This window comes from Arachis ipaensis, chromosome B4, assembly GCF_059453495.1.
Source record: "Arachis ipaensis isolate K30076 ecotype BB chromosome B4, ASM5945349v1, whole genome shotgun sequence".
In the NCBI taxonomy this organism is placed as follows: domain Eukaryota; kingdom Viridiplantae; phylum Streptophyta; class Magnoliopsida; order Fabales; family Fabaceae; genus Arachis; species Arachis ipaensis.
The window spans coordinates 53,738,627-53,750,453 of NC_142439.1; the positions used below are offsets into that span (position 1 = coordinate 53,738,627).

General features: G+C 36.4%; 2 non-coding genes across 2 annotated transcripts; one reads left to right on the forward strand and one right to left on the reverse strand.

Moving 5' to 3' along the window:
• The first annotated feature begins 3,625 nt into the window (after positions 1 to 3,625).
• Positions 3,626 to 3,733, forward strand: LOC148567608 (small nucleolar RNA R71). The gene has a single exon (XR_015882323.1). It is a non-coding gene; the product is annotated as a small nucleolar RNA R71 (small nucleolar RNA).
• A 7,157-nt stretch (positions 3,734 to 10,890) lies between these two features.
• Positions 10,891 to 10,998, reverse strand: LOC148567609 (small nucleolar RNA R71). The gene has a single exon (XR_015882718.1). It is a non-coding gene; the product is annotated as a small nucleolar RNA R71 (small nucleolar RNA).
• Positions 10,999 to 11,827: the final 829 nt, after the last annotated feature.

Sequence of the window (11,827 nt, forward strand, 5' to 3'; positions counted from 1 at the left end):
GGTTAGGGACAGCTTGATTTAGCTGCTTATGCCAGGATTTTATTCCTTTGGGCCCTCCTATCCATTAATGCTCAAAGCCTTGAATCCTCTTTATCCTTGCCTTTTGGTTTAAAGGGTTATTGGCTTTTTCTGCTTGCTTTTTCTTTCTCTTTCTTTTTTTCTTTATTTTTTGCATTTTTTTTCCGCAAGCTTTGTGTTTTTCACTGCTTTTTCTTGCTTCAAAAATCAATTTTATGATTTTTCAGATTATCAATAACATTTCTACTTTTTCATTATTCTTTCAGGAGCAAAAAATTTTAACGTTCATAAACTTCATTATAAAAAATATGCACTGTTCGAGTATTCATTTAGAAAACAAAAAGTATTGCCACCACATCAAAATTATTAAGCTAATTTCAAGATAAATTTCGAAAGTCATGTACTTCTTTTTCTTTTTCAGAAAACATATTTCATTTAAGAAAGGTCAAGGATTCATGGAATCATTCAAAGCTTTAAGACATAGACACTAAACACTAATGATCATGTAATAAAGACAAAAACATAGACAAAGCATAAAGCATAGAAACCAAAAAATAGAAAAATATGAACAAGGAAATTAAAGAACGGGTCTACCTTAGTGACGGCGGCTAGTTCTTCCTCTTGAAGATCCTATGGAGTGCTTTAGCTCCTCTATGTCTCTTCCTTGCTTTTGTTGCTCCTCTCTCATGGCCTTTTGGTCCTCTTTGATTTTATTGAGGATAATGGAGTGCTCTTGGTGCTCTATCCTTAGTTGCTCCATGTTAGAACTCAAATCTTCTAAAGAGGTGTTGAGTTGCTCCAAATAGCCTTGTGGAGGAAAGTGTATCCCTTGAGGCATCTCAGGGATTTCTTGGTGAGGAATTTCCTCATGCTCTTGTTGAGGTCCATGAGCGGCCTCTCTTATTTGCTTCATCCTCTTTTTAGTGATGGGCTTTTGAGATGAATCTCTCCATCTCCCATGACTCGGAGTTGGAAGAAACTTCCTTCCCTTTCCTTTTCTTAGAGGTTTCTCCGGCCTTAGGTGCCATTAATGGTAATTGAAAAACAAAAAGCAGAGCTTTTTTGCACACCAAACTTAAAAGGTTTGCTCATCCTCGAGCAAAAGAAGAAAGAAAGGATTAGAGGAAGAAGAGACGGAGGAGATAGAGGTGTGACAACGATTCGGCCAAGGGGGGTTTTAGGTGGTTATGATGTGTGAAAGTGAAGGAGTGATGAGGGGCTTATACAGGAGTGGAGAAGGAATTCTTGTAATAGGGGTTGGGTTTGGGAGGGAGATGGTTTGAGTTTGAATGGGTGGGGGTAGGTGGGTTGTATGATGGTTTTGGAGGAGAAATGGAGGTGATTGGTGGAGGTTATTTTGGGGAAGAGGTATTGATGTGATTGGTCAAGGGTATTTGGGGAAGAGTGTTATGGAAAGGTGTGAAGAGGAGAGAGAGTGAATTAGGGTAGGTGGGAATCTTGTAGGGTCCATAGATCCTGAGGTGTCAAGGAATTCTGGTCCCTGCACCTTTCTGGCGTTTAAACACCCTCTGTGTGCCATTTTTGGCGTTTAACACCATCTCTGCTACCTTTTCTGGCGCTAAACGCCATTCTGTCTGCCAATTCTGGCGTATAACGCCAACCAGACACCAGACACCCTTTTCTAGCATTAAACGCCAGTCTGTCTGCCAATTCTGGCGTTTAACGCCCAGAATGCTGCCAGACTGGGCGTTAAACACCCATTCTACTATCCTTACTGGCGTTTAAACGCAAATAAGCCTGTCCTCCAGGGTGTGCTATTTTTGATACTTTTTTTATTCCGCTTTAATTCTGCAGCTATTTTTGTGACTCCACATGATCATCTACCTAAAGAAAACATAACATGACAATGGAAAACAAATGTCTATGAATAAATATAATTAAATAACATTGGGTTGCCTCCCAATAAGCGCTTCTTTAATGTCAATAGCTTGACAGTGAAGCTCTTAGAGAGCTTCACAGAGACTTAGAGTTTATTGGTGGCCTCCCAACACCAAACTTAGAAGTTGAGTGTGGGGGTTCTGTTTGACTCTGTATTGAGAGAAGCTTTTTATGCTTCCTTTCCATGGTTATAGAAGAAGATCCTTGAGCCTTAAACACAAGGTAGTCCTCATTTAATTGAAGGACTAACTCTCCTCTATCCACATCAATCATAGCTCTTGCTGTGGCTAGAAAGGGTCTTCCAAGGATAATGGATTCATCCTCATCCTTCCCAGTGTCTAGGATTATGAAGTCAGCATGGATGTATAAGCCTTCAACCTTCACTAGGACATCCTCTACAAGTCCATAAGCCTGTTTCATTGATTTGTCTGCCATCTCTAGTGAGATTCTTGCAGCTTGTACCTCAAAGATCCCCAGTTTCTCCATTACAGAGAGTGGCATGAGGTTTATTCCTGACCCCAGGTCACACAGAGCCTTCTCAAAGGTCATGGTGCCTATGGTACAGGGGATTAAGAACTTTCCGGGATCCGGTTTCGTCTGAGGTAATTTCAGTTGAACCAAAGCATTCAGTTTATTGATGAGCAATGGAAGTTCATCCTTCCAAGTCTTATTACCAAATGACTTGGCATTCAGCTTCATGATTGCTCCTAGATACTGAGCAGCTTTGTCTTCAACAATATCTTCATCCTCTTCAGAGGAAGAATAGTCATCAGAGCTCATGAATGGCAATAGTTAGTTCAGTGGAATCTCTATGGTCTCTGTGTGAGCCTCAGATTCCTTTGGTTCCTCAGAAGGGAACTCCTTAGTGGTCAGTGGACGTCCATTGAGGTCTTCCTCACTGGAAATCACTGCCTCTTCCTCCTATATAGGTTCGGCCAGTTTGGGTATATTGATGGCCTTGCACTCTCTCTTTGGATTCTTTTCTGTATTGCTTGGGAGAGTACTAGGAGGGATTTCAATAACTCTTTTACTTAGCTGACCCACTTGTGCCTCCAAATTTCTGATAGAGGACCTTGTTTCAGTCATGAAACTGAGAGTGGTCTTCGATAGATCAGAGACTATGGTTGCTAAGTCAGAGAGGCTCTGCTTAAAATTCTCTGTCTGTTGTTGAGAAGATGATGGAAAAGGCTTGTTATTTCCAAACTTATTTCTCCCACCATTATTATTATTGAGGCCTTGATTAGGCTTCTGCTGATCCTTCGATAAGAAATTAGGATGATTCCTCCATGAAGGATTATAAAAGTTTCCATAGGATTCCCCCATGTAATTCACCTCTTCCATTGCAGGATTCTTGGGGTCATAAGCTTATCCTTCAGAGGAGGCTTCTTTAGCACTGCCGAATGTAGCTTGCATTCCAGTCAGATTCTGAGAAATCATATTGACTTGCTGAGTCAATATTTTATTCTTAGCCAATATGGCATTCAGGGTATCAATCTCAGGAACTCCTTTTCTTCTAAGTCATCCCATTATTCACAGGATTTCTTTCAGAAGTATACATGAACTAGTTATTTGCAACCATCTCAATGAGTTCCTGGGCTTCTGCAGGCATTTTCTTCAGATGAAGAGATCCACCAGCAGAGTGGTCCAATGACATCTTGGACAATTCAGACAGACCATCATAGAATATACATAAGATGCTTCATTCTGAAAGCATGTCAGAAGGACACCTTCTGATCAACTGCTTGTATCTTTCCCAAGCTTCATAGAGGGATTCACCTTCCTTCTGTCTGAAGGTTTGGACTTCCACTCTAAGCTTGCTCAACTTTTGAGGTGGAAAGAATTTGGCCAAGAAAACATTGACCAACTTTTCCCAAGAGTTCAGGCTTTGTATAGGTTGTGAGTCCAACCATATCCTAGCTCTGTCTCTTACAGCAAAGGGGAAAAGCATAAGTCTGTAGACCTCGAGATTAACCCCATTGGTCTTAACAGTGTCATAGATTTGCAAGAATTCAGCTAAGAACTGATGAGGATCTTCCAATGGAAGTCCATGAAACTTGCAATTATGCTGCATTAGAGAAATTAATTGAGGTTTAAGCTCAAAGTTGTTTGCTCCAATTGCAAGAATTGAGATGCTTCTTCCATAGAAGTCGGAAGTTGGTGCAGTAAAGTCACCAAGCATCTTCCTTGCATCTCCACCATTGTTGTTGGGTTCGGCTGCCATGTCTACTTCCTTTTCAAAAATTTCTGTAAGGTCCTCCCCAGAGTGTTGTGCTTTAGCTTCTCTTAGCTTCCTCTTCAGAGTCCTTTCAGGTTCAGGATCAGCTTCAACAGGAATATCTTTATCCCTATTTTTGCTCATATGAAAAAGAAGAGAATAGAAAAGAAGAGAAATCCTCTATGTCACAGTATAGAGATTCCTTTATGTGTTAGGGCAAAAGAAGAATAGAATGAAGAAGGAAGAAGAAATTCGAACACAAAGAAAGAGGGTTCGAATTTTTAGATGAGTAGAAGAGAAGTGTTAGTAAATAAATAAAATAAATAGAAAGAGATAAGAGAGAGAGTAATCAAACATTAATTAAAAGAAAAAAAATTTATTTTTATTTAATTAATTATGTTAGTTTCGAAAATATTAAAAGAGATAAAATAAAATTAGAATTTAAAACAATTAGTTAATTAAAAAGAATTTTGAAAAAGTGGTTAGTGGTTTTCGAAAATTAGAGAGAGAGAAAAGTAGTTAGGTGGTTTTGAAAAAGATAAGAAATATAAAACTTTTTAAAATCAAACAAAAAGTCAAGTAGTTAATTGATAAGGATTTGAAAATAAATTTTGAAAAGATAAGAAGTTAGAAAAATATTTTGAAACTAAATTTTTAAAAAGATATGATTGAAATTTATTTTGAAAAAGATTTGAAAAAGAAATTAAAAAGATTTGATTTTGAAAATTAAAGTTGATGACTTGACTAACAAGAAACTAAAAGATATGATTCTAGAATTTAAAGATTGAACCTTTCTTAACAGGAAAGTAATAAACTTGAAATTTTTGAATCAAAACATTAAATGTTAGCAATTATTTCAAAAATTATGAAATAAAATTAAGAGAAAGATTTTGAAAATTAATTAAAAAATTTTTGGAAAACATTAAAGAAAAATGAAAAAGATTTTATTTTTGAAAAAGATTTGAAAAGATAAAGTTTTTAAATTGAGATTTTGACTTGACTAACAAGAAACAACTAAATTTTGAAAATTTTTGACTAAGTCAACCCAAAATTTTGAAATTTATGAGTAAAATAAGGGAAAGATATTATTTTTTATTTTTGAATTAATAAAGAAAGAGAAAAATAACAAAATGACACAAGATATACGAATTTAAGATCAAAACAAGTAATGCATGCAAGAACACTTTGAATGTCAGCATGAACACCAAGAACACTTTGAATGTCAAGATGAACATCAAGAACATATTTTTGAAAATTTTTAAGAAAAGAAAGATATGCAAGACACCAAACTTAGAACTTTTTAATGTTTAGACACTAATAATTCGAAAATGCATATGAAAAACAAGAAAAGACACAAAACAAGAAAAATTAAAGATCAAACAAGGAAAATCATCAAGAACAACTTGAAGATCAAAGAAGAACACAATGCAAGGATTTTCGAAAATTTTAAGAAAATAAAAAAATGCAGTTGACACCAAACTTAAAATTTGACACAAGACTGAAACAAGAAACACAAATATTTTTGTTTTTATGATTTTATTAATTTTTTTTGTATTTTATTTTTTTTTCGAAAATAAAAATAGTAAATACTTAACCAGATGAACCGTCAGTTGTTCAAACTCGAACAATCCCCAGCAACGGCGCCAAAAACTTGGTGCATGAAATTGTGATCACACTTTTCACAACTAAGCATAACTAACCAGCAAGTGCACTTAGTCGTCCAAGTAATACCTTACGTGAGTAAGGGGTCGATTCCACGGAGATTGTCGGCTTGAAGCAAGTTATGGTCATCCTGTAAATCTTAGTCAGGCGAATTTCAGATAAGTGTTTGGAGATGCTTTGTTGCTTCTGAACCTCTGATTTCCTATTTTCTTCTTCCAATCATGCGTGCTCCCTTCAATGGCAAGCTGTATGATCCTCTCGGATGAAAAATACTAGGTACGGTTTCTGCACGGCTAATCAACTGTCGGATTTCTTGTCTCGAATGAAAAATACCAGGTACAGCTACCGCACGGCTAATCATCTGTCGGTTCTCACTAGCGTCGGAATAGGATCTCTCTATCCTTTTGCAGACTATCACTATGCCCAACATTTGCGAGTTTGAAGCTCGTCACAGTCATCCCTTCCTAGATCCTACTCGGAATACCATAGACAAGGTTTAGACTTTCCGGATCTCAAGAATGCTGCCAATTGGTTCTATTCTATACCACGAAGGTTCTAACCTCCTGACTCAGTCCGTGGATTAGAGACCCAAGAGAATATACTTCGGCTGTCGTTCAATGACTACGTTGAACATCATGTAGACCGCTTTGTGGTTGTCAGGCATGCGGATCTTGGCTAAGGGAGTAATAAAGATAGTGGGTGATTGTCATGGGTCACCCCTTCATTCTGACTTAACTGAATTAAGTACGAGAGTATATCTTAGAGAAGAAGTAAGCGTGAATTGAAAGAAAAACAATAGTACTTGCATTAATTCATGAAGAACAGCAGAGCTCCGCACCTTAATCTATGTGGTGTAGAAACTCCACCGTAGAAAATACATAAAAGAGAAAGGTGTAGGCATGGCCGAATGGCCAGCCTCCGCAAATGTGAATAATGGCATAAGCCTCGTTCCAAAACTGCGAATACAATAGTAAAAGTGTGATGAGCAGATAATTTATACGCTTTTTGGCATTGTTTTTAGTATGTTTTTAGTGGGATCTAGTTACTTTTAGGGATGTTTTTATTAGTTTTTATGTTAAATTCACATTTCTGGACTTTACTATGAGTTTATGTGTTTTTCTGTGATTTCAGGTATTTTCTGGCTGAAATTGAGGGACTTGAGCAAAAATCAGATTCAGAGGTAGAAGAAGGACTGCTGATGTTGTTGGATTCTGACCTCCCTACACTCAAAGTGGATTTTCTGGAGCTACAGAACTCAAAATGGCGCGCTTCGAATTGCGTTAGAAAGTAGACATCCAGGGATTTTCAGCAATATATAATAGTCCATACTTTGGCCGAGTTTAGACGACGCAAAAGGGCATTGAACTCCAGTTCTATGCTGCAGTCTGGAGTTAAACGCCAGAAACACGTCACAAACCAGAGTTGAACGCTAGAAACACGTTACAAACTGGCGTTCAACTCCAAGAATGACCTCTCCACGTGTAAACTTCAAGCTCAACCCAAGCACACACCATGTGAGCCCCGGAAGTGGATTTATGCATCAATTACTTACTTCTGTAAACCCTAGTAACTAGTTTAGTATAAATAGGACTTTTTACTATTGTATTTACATCTGGGGATGTTTAGTTCTTAGATCATGGGGGCTGGCCATTCGGCCATGCCTGGACCATTATCACTTATGTATTTTCAACGGTAGAGTTTCTGCACTCCATAGATTAAGGTGTGGAGCTCTGTTGTTCCTCATGATTTAATGCAAAGTACTACTGTTTTCTATTCAATTCAACTTATTCAGCTTCTAAGATATCCATTCATTCCCAAGAACTTGATGAATGTGATGATTATGTGACGCTTATCATCATTCTCACTCATGAACGCGTGCTTGACAAACACTTCCGTTCTACATGCAAACAAGCTAGAATGAATGTCTCTTAGATATCTAATACAGGGGACCAAGTCCGTGTTATTAGTATCTTCGTGGTGTAAGTTAGAACCCGTGGATGGACATTCCTGAGATCTGGAAAGTCTAAACCTTGTCTGTGGTATTCCGAGTAGGATCTGGGAAGGGATGGCTGTGACAGACTTCAAACTCGCGAGTGCTGGGCGTAGTGACAGACGCAAAAGGATAGTAAATCCTATTCCAGTATGATCGAGAACCTCCAGATGATTAGCCATGCCGTGACAGAGCATTTGGACTATTTTCACAAAGAGGATGGGATGTAACCATTGACAACGGTGATGCCCTTACAGAAAGCTTGCCATGGAAAGGAGTAAGACTGATTGGATGAAGATAGCAGGAAAGCAGAGATTCAGAGGAATGAAAGCATCTCTATACGCTTGTCTGAAATTCTCACCAATGAATTACATAAGTATTTCTATCTTTATTTTCTGTTTATTTATTATTATTATTCGAAAATACTATAACCATTTGATATCTGCCTGACTGAGATTTACAAGGTGACCATAGCTTGCTTCATACCAACAATCTCCGTGGGATCGACCCTTACTCACGTAAGGTTTTATTACTTAGACGACCCAGTGCACTTGCTGGTTAGTTGTGCGAAGTTGTGAAGTTATGTTTGGACCATGGTATTGTGCACCAGTGTGTTGGCGGCATTGCCAGGGAGAGAACGAACAACAAATTTTACAACCTGAGTAACAATTTTGCATACCAAGTTTTTGGCGCCATTACCGAGGATTGTTCGAGTTTGGACAACTGATGGTTCATCTTGTTGCTCAGATTAGGTAATTTTCTTTTTTTATTTTATTTTCAAAAAAAATTTTCAAAAATCTTTCAAAAATTTCTCATCTGTTTTCGAAAATTATTCTATATTTTTAAGAATGAATTCTAGAGTTTCATGGTGACATGTTGAAGCCTGGCTGGCTGTAAAGCCATGTCTAAATTTTTTTGGACTGAGGCTTCCAAACCATCATCACAAGAGCAAGCTAGCTGTTCCTAATCCACCTGCTGTTGTATGACTGATTTGTATCTTCTAAAGCTTGGCTGGCTAGTGAGCCATGTCTAACCCTTGGATTGGAGCTTTAGACTAAGAGTACAAGATTCCTGGAATTCATATTAAAAATTTTGGAATCCTTATTTTTCTTTTTCACACTAATTTTCAAAAAATCCAAAAAAATCATAAAATCATAAAAATCAAAAAATATTTTGTGTTTCTTGTTTGAGACTTGAGTCAATTTTTAAGTTTGGTATCAATTAAATTTTTTCTAAAAATTTTTTATGCATTTTTCAAAAATTCATGCATTCATAGTGTTCTTCATGATCTTCAAGTTGTTCTTGGCCAGTCTTCTTGTTTGATCTTCAAATTTTCTTGTTTTGTGTCTTTTCTTGTTTTTCATATGCATTCTTGCATTCATAGTGTCTATACCTGAAAAATTTATAGGTTTGGTGTCTTGCATGTTTTCTTTTCTTGAAAAATTTTCAAACATAAGTCTTGATGTCCATCTTGATCTTCAAAGTGTTCTTGGTGTTCATCTTGACATTCATAGTGTTCTTGCATTCATGACATTCTTTGATCCAAAATTCTCATGCATTGCATCATTTTTCATGTTTTTCTCTTTCATCATTAAAAATTCAAAATTCAAAAAAATATACCTTTCCCTTTTTCACTCATAAATTTTGAAAATTTGGATTGACTTTTTCAAAAATTTTAAAAATTCAATTGTCTCTTATGAGTCAAATCAAATTTTCAATTTAAAAATCTTATCTTTTTCAAAATCTTTTTCAAAAAGAAAATCTTTTTCATTTTTCTTATTTATTTTCGAAAATTTTAAAAATATTTTTCAAAAATCTTTTTCTTAATTTTATATCATATTTTCGAAAATATCATCAACAATTAATGTTTTGATTCAAAAATTTCAAGTTTGTTACTTACTTGTTAAGAAAGATTCAAACTTTAAGTTCTAGAATCATATCTTGTGATTTCTTGTGAATCAAGTCATTAATTGTGATTTTAAAAATCAAATCTTTTTCAAAACTAATTTCAATCATATCTTTCTATCATATCTTTTTAAAACATATCTTTTTCAAAAATGTTTAATTTTAAAATATCTTTTCTAACTTCTTATCTTCTTATCTTTTCAAAATTGATTTTCAAATCTTTTTCAACTAACTAATTAACTTTTTGTTTGTTTCTTATCTCTTTCAAAACTACCTAACTAACTTCCCCTCTCTAATTTTCGAAAATACCTCCCTCTTTTTCAAAAATTCTTTTTAATTGTTTTCAATTTTTAATTTTAATTTTATTTCATTCCTAATTTTCAAAAATTACTAACTTTTTTTCAAAAAAACTATTTTCGAAATCTAACTTTAAATTTTAATTTTTAACTTTCGAAAACTTCCCTCTCTCCCATCTCCTTCTATTTATTTATTACTTACTAACACTTCTCTTCATCTCATATCTCTGCTCCCCTCACCCTTGTGTTTGGATTCTCCTCCCTTCTCTTTTTTTACATTACATTCTTTTCCTCTTCTACTCACACAAAGGAATCTCTATACTGTGACATAGAGGATTCCATATTTTCTTTGTTATTCCCTTCTTTGTCATATAAGTAGGAGCAAGGACAAGAACATTCTTATTGAAGCAGATCCTGAACCTGAAAGGACTCTGAAAAGGAAACTAAGAGAAGCTAAAATATAACAATCCAGAGACAACCTTATAGGAATTTTTGAACAAGAAGAGGATATGGCAGCCAAAAATAATAATAATGCAAGGAGGATGCTCGGTGACTTTACTGCACCAAATTCCAATTTACATGGAAGAAGCATCTTCATCCCTACCATTCGAGCAAACAATTTTGAGCTGAAACCTCAATTAGTTTCTCTGATGCAGCAGAACTACAAGTTTCAGGGATTTCTATCTGAAGATCCTTTTCAGTTCTTAACTGAATTCTTGCAGATATGTGATACTGTTAAGACTAATGGAGTAGATCCTGAAGTCTACATGCTCATGCTTTTCCCTTTTGCTGTGAGAGACAAAGCTAGAATATGGTTGGACTCTCAACCTAAGGATAGCCTGAACTCTTGGGATAAGCTGGTCAAGGCTTTCTTAGCCAAGTTCTTTCCTCCTCAAAAGCTGAGTAAGCTTAGAGTGGATGTTCAAACCTTCAGACAGAAAGAAGGTGAATCCCTCTATGAAGCTTGGGAGAGATACAAGGAACTGACCAAAAAGTGTCCTTCTGACATGCTTTCAGAATGGACTATCCTGGATATATTCTATGATGGTCTGTCTGAATTAGCTAAGATGTCATTGGATACTTCTGCAGGTGGATCCATTCACCTAAAGAAAACGCCTGCAGAAGCTCAAGAACTCATTGACATGGTTGCTAATAACCAGTTCATGTACACTTCTGAGAGGAATCCTGTGAGTAATGGGATGCCTCAGAAGAAGGGAGTTCCTGAAATTGATAATCTGAATGCTATATTAGCTCAGAATAAAATATTAACTCAGCAAGTCAATATGATTTCTCAAAGTCTGGATGGAATGCAAGCTGCATCCAACAGTACTCAAGAGGCATCTTCGGATCATCTTTAAACGCATTGTTCTTAGACTTTGGGGGCTGGCCATCTCGGCCATGCCTGGACCTTCACTTATGTATTTTTAACGGTAGAGTTTCTACACTCCATAGATTAAGGTGTGGATCTCTGCTGTTCCTCAAAGATTAATGCAAAGTACTACTGTTTTCTATTCAATTCATCTTATTTCGCTTCTAAGATATCCATTCGCACCCAAAAACGTGATGAAGGTGATGATTATGTGTGACGCTCATCACCATTCTCCCCTATGAACACGTGCCTGACAAACACTTCCGTTCTACTTGAAATAAGCTAGAATGAATATCTCTTAGATCTCCCAACCAGAATCTTCGTGGCGTAAGCTAGAATGATGGCGGCATTCAAGAGAATCTGGAAGGTCTAAACCTTGTCTGTGGTATTCCAAGTAGGATTCAATGATTGAATGACTGTGACGAGCTTCAAACTCGCGAGTGCTGGGCGTTAGTGACAAACGCAAAAGGAGG